Below are 8,107 nucleotides of genomic sequence, written 5' to 3'. Positions count from 1 at the left end.
TTAGGAATGTACACAGCCGGCCACTCCCACGGGAACAGACCGGTTCGTAGCCTCAGGTATTCTGGAGTATTTGCTTTTAAATCCACGATTAAATAAGAAAATGGCGCTTGGGTTGCGTCCTCGTAGCTCTCCATAAAGTAGGATTTCCTTCCCGGGTACATCTGCTGAGCTAGAGTGTTAATTTGTAGTTTGTCTCTAGGATTTTTGAACAAAACCATGTAATTAGCGTTCAAACTGATGGTGCGGCTATTTTTACCTTGGTGAAACACATTCTGCACCAAGTAAAGCACGGACAGGTTTCTATGATGCGTATATTGGGTAAACGCTCGGGCAATTTCGGGATGTTCGCTACCTGCAAATAGCATATCGTCCAAAACCAACAGATTGTTTTTATGAGGAGGTAAAAGTTCATCATCAGACAGGGTATCAGGTATTCCTTCAACAAACTTGATTTTTATTGTCTTCAACAATTCATCATACAGAGGTTGATAACATGAATAACACCACACAACATTATCAGGCTTTTGAGATAACACATGTTCAGAATTCTCTAAAATACTTTTTACAAAACAAGTTTTACCACTATTCGAAGGCCCTGCGATTAAGGCCGAAAATGGTAGTTGCAACCGGGGGTCAAAACCTTCTACAGCAGTCATTATATCTTCAGCTTTAAGACCCCTGTAGCTTGTAGCATAAGTCAACACCCAAAGGGGTAATGTGGTCCAGTCAGGCAAAAGCAGTCTCTTGTCATAGACAACCCTGAATCTTTTAGTAAGTGGGGCATTCCTCAGATGGAAGCCCTTTTTATCCCTAACAATCTTTTTGTAGGAGCTCAAAATCTCAAAGTCACTATTCCTGTCATTTAGGAACCCCTCGACCAAGCGTGTGATTGATTCCAAGTTTACACGCTGGGCATTTTCATAGTTTTGAGTCACTCCTTTGGCTTTCAATACCACGTGATTCTTTAGCGTTCTAAAAGCATAGCTTTTGGGCCCACAGGATGACCATTCTGTGATATGGTCACCCTCTGCGAGTTCGCTCGTTAAGCCACCCAGATAGTTGCTGAGTGGGGGGCTCCAATCCCCTGGTTTGCTTACATAGACCACAGAGTCTGTGTCATGGTAAAGTACACGCCTCTGAAGCTGCTCCATGAGCTTGTACAGTTCAAGTCGGCCATAGGCCGTGGTAAATGCTGCAAGAAACACATTTACATTACCCGGGGGTAGAACCCACTTCTTGTTACGTCGCCATTGCACCAAGGCAATGTCTTGACTCAAGAATGAAAAATGTGAAATTTCGTATTGGTCCGAAAAATGAATTCCAAAAATTCTTCAGGGTCTTTAATAATCGACGTTGTCAACATATTACACCTCTGCGCTAATTTGCCCCAAAGCGAATTTAGGTACAATTTCGACACATTTCGTTTGGTTTTGTTGACCTCTATTCTGTCAGGGTCAAGAAGGATGCCTTCTCTGTCATGATAGTCTTGAATGTACCTGTCTTTACTTTCTTGATCTGTGACCGATGCAGGATAGCCTGAAGCCATTTGCTTACATCTCAAGAAGGTCTTGATGTACTCTTTAAAAAGAGTGTCTGATTTCTTTGGAAAGTTCCATACTTCAAAGATTTTGGCCACACGATACCCCATCTCTAAAGCCTTAGAGAATTCAGCTGTGACCCATACACCTGTCAGTGCTCTTTCTTGATCTGTGTGATCACATGGGGTTTGTTGTATGTTTTCACTGCAGGTGCGACAAAGGGAAAGAAAAGTTTTCCTTGAGGGCCCCTGTAAGGCAACACAGGTATAAACAAACCCCTTGGAGGGTAGACTGTTGCTTTGATCAGACCAAAATAGTTTTGAGGTAAGTCAAAATCACGATGAATAATTTCAGGATGACCTATAGGATAGCATGAGGAACTCATTACATGCGGATAAAGGGATGTAAAATCCACATAGCCTATTGTCTCGTCGGGTTGCGCTACATACCTCAATGTCAAAGCATTGGTACGGCCGCCATACAAGGCCTGTCTTGGCTCCAGAGGTTCTGGGATGTCAAAGCTGGAAAGGAATGCTTGAACATGAGGATCAGACTTTTTGAGGGCTGTCCATTCGTGCTCCCACAAAACAACCACTTTTAGACCGTAAGTAGCCTGTAACGAATCAACTTTGTCTTGAAACTCTTCGTACATTTCCCCAAAAGTCTTTTTGGGTTAGGACACATATGTTCTGGGGCACAAAGCAAGATTTGCAACCATGGAAGAAACAACCGTTGTACTCATACACGGTCTCAACCCCACAATCTTGGTGTAGCCATCTACATGGTAAGAGCCAAACGCCTTCTCCCCTCGATTCAAAGCATGTTGAATAAAAATGTCTTTATCCTGGGCCATATACTCTAGCCATTGAATGGACCCACTAGAGTAGGCCTTGAACTGGCGTCGGTAGTTGTCAGGCGAGGGGATCGCTATAGAGGATGTCGGCATATAGTGTGTACGGTATGTTTTCATGCATGCCGATGCAATCGTTGTACAACTCCAAGGGTCAATACCTGCATCTTTGATTACCTCTTCTCTGAATCTGAGGCATCCTTCACGAAGTATAACCACATCATTGTCACAGTATGATTCCATCTCTTTATGGAAATCAAAGGTGCCATGTCTTACTGTCTCATACCAAGTCATGAATCTCTCTCGCTCTTTGGGAGACATTTGATCACACCCATACATTTCTGGGCTGGGATATGATCCTATATAGTGTAGATTCTCCTCAGATGTGAAGAAGTGGGGAACCAGCCTTTCACAGAGTTTTCAAAACCCAAGGCCTCTGGCATTTGAGCCAATCTCATGGGTAAGAAGCTTAAACTGTCAATGTATCTCTGGTTGAAGGCGGGATCTACAAAACACAGGATTTTACTCCCTTCCGCTAGGACCCTCGGCGCTATGCCTTGCTGTATCAAGGGGTTCAGAAGAAGGTACGAGTCGTAGGCTCTAGCATTGTGCGCTATGAACGTAAAGTTTCGGTACTGTGGTTTTCTAAAATGTTTTAGAAAGAGTAGTGCACAATTGGATCCTTCTGCAGACCACTTTTCCCCCGTGAATGTCATGGTAGATACAAAAATAGGCAAATGATCCCCCGATTGTTGATTTGTCTCAAAATCATAGAACACATATTTCTCTGAAGGTTCATCTTCAGCCAAGGGCTGAATATAACACTCGTGTGGCACTTCTTGAACCACTTCAGCATTTCTGCTTTTCAGACCCCCTTTACAGATTGGACACTGTAGGATTCCACAAACATGTGGTTTAGGGCTATCTATTTTAAGGCTGTAATTGCAATGACATTTTGGGCATTTCTTGTTAATGGCACAAATGCTTACAGATTTACAGGCCTTAGGGTGCCATGTTTCAATTTTGTGTTTATCGTAACAGTAGGTCGAACGACATGTGCGATGGCAATCCTCACATGGTGTCAAGTTTAGGGTCTGCATAGGGCACTCGGCATCCTGACATACAGAACAGTTATAACGGCACGAGTGCCCCCCCTTTCGGCTGTAGCCGGTATGGCAGGATCTACACACAAAGGTTGCCCCTAGGAACGCCTTGACGTTTGTAACGGCATAGTAATGTTCGTTTTGCACATAAAAGTACAGAATCTGGGGGTGCTGTTGGGGGGTGTTTTGGAACTTCAAGAGAGCTGCATTAGCTCTACTGTGGTACAAAACCACAATCTTGATATTCAGAAGGTTTTCAAATTTGACAATGTCTGAGAATGCCACGCCTTCATGGATCCCGAGACCCACCGCCGTTTGGATCTCTCTAGCCTTTTGCAATGCCGTCAGATCAGTACATCCGGGGTTAAGTAAATGTGCTAGGCCTATTGCAAAACATAGCTTATTATCGGGATTGTGAACGTTTATGAGGTAGGCCCTTTTATTGCTTATGATTTCTGACTGCATTAGGCTATCAAGCTTCCTTCTCTGCCCACCGCCCCCCTGTGGTTGACGTATTATTTGCACTACAAGCTCTAGGGTTCGATCGGCTATGATGGCTAAATTTGACTGAACAAGGCGTTCTACCAGCGCTGTAAATTGTTCAAGATCTGCTTCGCCATTGGGTAAAATAAGAGAGCCTGCATAATTCAGTATATCTCCACATATTTCCAACTGTAAGACATCACGAGGTTCGCCATAATCTCTTGCTGTTTCTAACAGGTCATTCAGAGTGTCCATTATCATCATGTAAAATACAGCATAGTCAAGATTCTGATTCACACATAGGAAATTGAAAAACTGTCGAATCTCTGTATTGTTGAATTTATTCCTGTACACAACCCTGACACGTCTATCATGAACATCTGCCGCCAGATTTATTAGATAATTGTCCAATTCCCCAAAAACATCTTGTGGCGTTTCAGACTCTACGGACCTAGGCGTTACGGGTTGTTCTATCGCTGTCGGGGTTGTCGGGGCCGAAATTGTCTGACTCGCGTTCATACGATTAATTAAGGTTATGAGGGGTTCGGGAATCTGGGATAACATGTTTTCCTCAACCCCCCCTGACTGGTTTATACGATTAATCATTTCTAAGAGTTCGGCTGGAATCTGTGTTAATATGCTTTCATCTAACGTTCCTGAATCGTTCATACGTCTTATAACTTCTAGGAGTTCGTCTGGAATCTGGGATAAGAGGCTTTCAACTGTCTCCCCGTGTTGCGTTAGTTCTGCCATTTTTGGATAATTAAGAGTGTTCGTTTTTTTTTCTTTCTGTAATGGTTGGTGTTACATGTATGATTTTAGTACTCTATGTGTATGTACATTGCATGTATTTGCGTTTTAATGGGGTTGCTGTTTAACATGCGTGGAATTGTTCTATGCCAGAATAACATATCGTCTCTGTACTGTCTCTCAATTAAATCCCCCAGTCGTTTGTATAGCAAAACATTCCTCGATTTCAAAGCCCTGGAAAATAATGTGAAAAACCTTTCTTGTTCGGCTGCAGGTATTGAGGCCGTAGAATTGACTGCGTCTATAAGGTTGGCCGCATCACAGAATAGCTGGTCATCAACATCTGACATGTCATTAAAAACAGGTCTCTTGGGTGTTTCATTCGGAATGCTCGGGGCGCCGGAATCCCCCAGCTCTAGATTTATGTGGTCGTCTGTGCCGTTTTTCGCCGGTGCGGAGTCTGAATGAAAATAATACATACATAATTACGTTATTAGATATAAAAATATATATGTTAGCTACATACAAATGTCAAATACCTTTCCGTTATAATAATATATATTAACAGTACATAGTTAAAATACCTCGGCTTTTTTGGCGCTTGTTGTGACGAATCGCCGAAACCGGGGGTGTGTGACTTTTTCCCTCTAGCGTTCCATATTCTGCTGGGTCTGTCTCCGGGCAGTCTGAAAAAACATTATTTGTCCTTGTTTTAACATAGGCTATCAACAGATCTATAACTAATAAAAAGGCTGATAACTAATAACAAAACTGTATAATGGTCCCATACCTTGTCCCTGGAGCGCCGGCTCGTGAAGCAGCAAGTTCCCGGCCCAACAGTAGTTTTCGGGTGGGCTTGATTCTGAGCAGTGTACTTGGGCCGGTAGAATTGCATCAAAGTCCTGCGTGTCAGCTGTCCATAACGCATCCTTTATCATAAAGGGCTGTATGTCGGCTGTAAATACATAAAATAGTTTAAAAAAATAGTACAACCTATTTTTAAAATGTTTATATATAAATATTTCTTGGGTATGTGTTTAATTATAAGGACTTACAACGAAAAAAGGCCGTTGGTGATTGTCTGCCAGACTTTTGCTCCTGCGAACCCCCATCATGTTCCAGATCAGGTAAATCGCGTAAAAGCTGCGTAAATGTCGGGGATCCTAGATTCCATTAGACAATGTTAACAGTTATACGCTATATCTACACTTTTTTTTATTTTTAAACCTATATTGGGCTTTTGGCCTGAAATACCCAAATAACTAGGGTTTAATATTCCAATAATATTCAAACAAATCTTAAAATATGTTTTTTTCATTTACTCACCTCCAGAAATATCCATTATGCGAGATTCCCTTATTCAGAATATTATTATTATTATTTTAATCTGTCCGTGCAGCTCAATATTCGGGCCTTTATGTTTGCGCTAAAGCAATGCTGACAACGTTAAAAAATAGTTCTGTCCCTAACTATCTAAAAGTTCGGAAAGAGTTTTTTGAGAGATGTATGCTACACGCCAACCCATGTATGTCTGGTTTAGAGAACACAGGCTGTGAATTCAAACAACAGGAGGGGATGTCGTGACATTCTGTCTGCAAACGGGGTGTGTGGGGGCCGCAGATTAGAGATATCTATGTTTAACCCCGCTGTTCGGCTGATATCTCGACATGCCTTATGCATGATAGTGCACACCTTGGTTTCAAACGGTTCTCTACAGATAAGAGTTCTGGGACCCCCCAACCTTAGGATTTATGTTACACACACAACCAACCACCCCCACACACACACACACACACACACACACACACGCCTGTTGCTCCGCCTCAAGACCCCTCCCCACACACACACAAACACTCTGATTCTATTTTACTTCGCGACAGAGTTGGAAGACGTTGTTAAATAGGTTTTTCCCATAGTTAAAGGGTGAGATACCGTTTTTAAACATTCCTTTTATTGAATTCCAAAATATTTCGTACAACCTTTAAGACATGTTTGAATTAAGTAACCCATTTGAATAATATTTAAACATGCAGCACACGTGTTTTATGTAAAAAAAAAAAAAAACTTGGATGCAGGCCTTGTACATTATTACAAACTTTAATAAAACGTAATGTTCATAACATACCCAATGTAGGAATAGACTATAAAATAATACATGTTTTTTTTCAGATCTTACAGTTGTCTGCGCCAGACCCTAGCTTGAGAGAAAAGAGCGCTACCCCTTAGTTAAATGGGGGGGTATACATTTTCAAAAATTAACACCTACATTTTAACACACGTTATAATTCAACATTTATTTTAACTATTTCTTACAGATATATGGGGTCCTGTTAGCCCTGAACATTATCCGTTTCCAATTCCCCATCACAAAGTCTTTTCCGCGCTCCGTCGAAGCTCTGTCCACTTTCCTGCCAGGGAAAGATCCGCCTTCGAACTTGTTGTTGTTCCGGTGTATGTCTCAACGATAACCTATGTTGTTCCGGGGTATGTCTCAACGATAACCTAGACCATCGCCGTAATTGTTCACGATTTTCGAAAAGACTGTCCAGCTTATTCATCAGGGTTCGGAAAATGTGGTAATCGCGCCATTTAAAACTGAACATTATTTGAAAAAAATTTACATCCTTGCATGCTTTGGAGGATACATATGGACTGACCGTTTTCGTAGCATTTGACCTGTCAAATTGTTCACATGCTAAAATTGTCGCTCTGGAGTCCGGGGTATAACCTATGGATGTGACTCTCAGGGCCATTAGATCCTGACGTCCACAGACTTGTTCTTCCAACGCATATCCTGGCAGCCTTGAAGCACTCAGGGCACGTTCCATTTGACACAAAGCTAGCCTTATTTTAAGCCATTCTCGCATCCTTAGCGCTAGAGAAAAAGGCTCGGGTTCTGCACGATAAAAGGGTTGGGACACGCTGTCTGTGAATATCTTAACCGTAGATTCCTCCGGGTTGAATATGTACGAAATATGGCCCTCGCTTGTACACAGAAATCCGTTAAAACATTCGGGAGCCTCTACCAAAATATCCTCCAAGCTTTTGGCGTTGGGTTCGTGACATGAGCTACAGAGCACTCCGAGAATTCCCCTTGTAGACATATTTTAGATGCTTAATATTCAGGTCTTAAAAAATGGCTTGTTCTGGACATTTATAATGCTGAGGCCCCAGCGCTATCTATACCCCCAGACATTCCTGCTTACTAGATAACAACCATAAGGAGATAAAACTGGGGGTGGAGGGGGCATGGGCCCCAAAAGTTCAAACACCCTCTAACACATGACCACACAAACAGGGGGCGGGGTGGGGCGGGGGCACATATTCTGTACATGTCATCAGGTCATAAGGTCAGCAATCAATCAATTTTGACACAAGCCGTA

At 42.3% G+C, this 8,107-nt stretch overlaps 1 long non-coding RNA gene across 2 annotated transcripts; it reads right to left on the bottom strand.

The window, feature by feature from the left end:
* Positions 1-4,842: 4,842 nt before the first annotated feature.
* Positions 4,843-7,430, bottom strand: LOC135568301 (uncharacterized). Of its 2 annotated transcripts, none has more exons than XR_010462607.1 (5): positions 7,038-7,430; positions 5,780-5,887; positions 5,515-5,679; positions 5,309-5,410; positions 4,843-5,184 (listed from the first exon to the last, which is right to left on the bottom strand). It is a non-coding gene; the product is annotated as an uncharacterized LOC135568301 (long non-coding RNA). The 2 variants fall into 2 exon arrangements; XR_010462608.1 differs by having other exon boundaries at positions 5,780-5,867.
* Positions 7,431-8,107: the final 677 nt, after the last annotated feature.

The sequence above is a fragment of the Oncorhynchus nerka genome, unplaced genomic scaffold, assembly GCF_034236695.1.
Source record: "Oncorhynchus nerka isolate Pitt River unplaced genomic scaffold, Oner_Uvic_2.0 unplaced_scaffold_1630, whole genome shotgun sequence".
Classification (NCBI taxonomy): Eukaryota; Metazoa; Chordata; class Actinopteri; order Salmoniformes; family Salmonidae; genus Oncorhynchus; species Oncorhynchus nerka.
This window is presented reverse-complemented; position numbering and strand designations above follow the sequence as displayed.